The sequence below is a fragment of the Dendrobium catenatum genome, unplaced genomic scaffold (genome assembly GCF_001605985.2).
Source record: "Dendrobium catenatum unplaced genomic scaffold, ASM160598v2 fragScaff_scaffold_1059, whole genome shotgun sequence".
NCBI lineage: Eukaryota > Viridiplantae > Streptophyta > Magnoliopsida > Asparagales > Orchidaceae > Dendrobium > Dendrobium catenatum.
In genome coordinates this window covers 449,573-451,095 of record NW_021319521.1, presented here as the reverse complement: position 1 = coordinate 451,095, position 1,523 = coordinate 449,573, and positions in this window count along the sequence as shown.

Below are 1,523 nucleotides of genomic sequence, written 5' to 3'. Positions count from 1 at the left end.
ATTGCAAGTATTAGGAAATATTTTGGATGATTTAGATATGTTAGCATTATGTAATTTTCTAATCGAGTGTTAGATCTAATTTTTTTTATTAAGTATTATTTAGTTTAGGTGGAATTATTTTGTTGATTGTTACTTTTAGTTAGAAAAATAGGAAGAGAGAGATTGAGGGAGAGAAAAGAGAGGGAGATTGCTTGTTTCGCTGCCTTTCCCACGAAGCTAAAAAATAGAGCAAATTTTTTTGCGTTAGGGGAACAGTCCGATGTAAATATTTGGTGTCGGACTGTTCAACCCGCCATGCCATTGACGTATTTTTGACGATCAATTGGTGAAAAAAGCCACTCCATACACCGAATGCAGTTCGACTGGAGAAGCTCTAAGGAAGAAATAGGGAGGATTGCTTTTGAGCTTGGAGTCGGCTTATAGAATAATAAGGGGAGTCAAATCCAAGGGTGATCTTTTAAGAGTTTGTGTTATAAGGGTATGTTAATATGTTATTGATTATAAATCAAAGTGAAAGAGAAGAGGAGAAATAAGCACACAAAGGGTAACTTAATACTCGCCGAAGTATCAATGGAGGGATCAGCCATTAAACTCCATTACATTTTTCAAGCAAGTGAAAGACTTTAATTATTTAATAATATTCATTAAAAGAGTATAGTTATAACTTTATAGATAAAATAAAATAAAATGCATGAATTATTATATGGATGGTTGACTTAGATTGTTTAGGAAATCGAAGTGGTCTGCATCAATTATGATCCCTCCATTGATCTTGTGCTGGTGTGCATCATAGATAACCGGCCGATTGGGAGGGCACAAGGAGAAGCCAAAGAGTTGGGGGTGATGGACCTTCAAGGTGGCTAACTTGGTGGACAATTGCTACTATTGTGGCCAATGAATCCACAAGGAAAGCAAAAGTTTTATAGAGCCTCATATTCCCACTTTTTGGAAGAATTGATCATGCAAGCCCATTAAGCAATACCCCATCATTAGTTTTTTGATTATGTCAATCCTTAGATGGAGAGATATAATATAGCAACTTTCTGGGGTTAATGCCTTGTCCTAAATTATTAACACGTTTGACACATGCATGTATTCTAATAAATGTTTTCATAACTTATGTAGGTGACATTTGCTTCAACGTCCAAATGGACTTATCCCAAGAGAGGAGCATTGGATGTATAACAAGATTATTACCGGGTCGAAAAGGATTGACAGTTGGAATTTATAGAGGGAGTTGAAACTTTCATTCAAGTTACATCTCAACTGCCTCCTTTCAGTTTTGATAAAATATTTAGATGTCATATTCAAAGCCATAAAAATTCTAGCATTTCCTCTAAGTCCGATGATGTGAGCTTGATTTATATCGTAGGGATTTCTCAAACTATTGGAGGACATCACATGGCGAGTACGGAGCCACATAGAGATGCCTCATGCCGGTTCATCTACAGGCTTATGAAACATTTGCATGACAGATCAAATGAGTTAGCCCTATGAAGACTTATTTTTTTTGATGTAGCAGG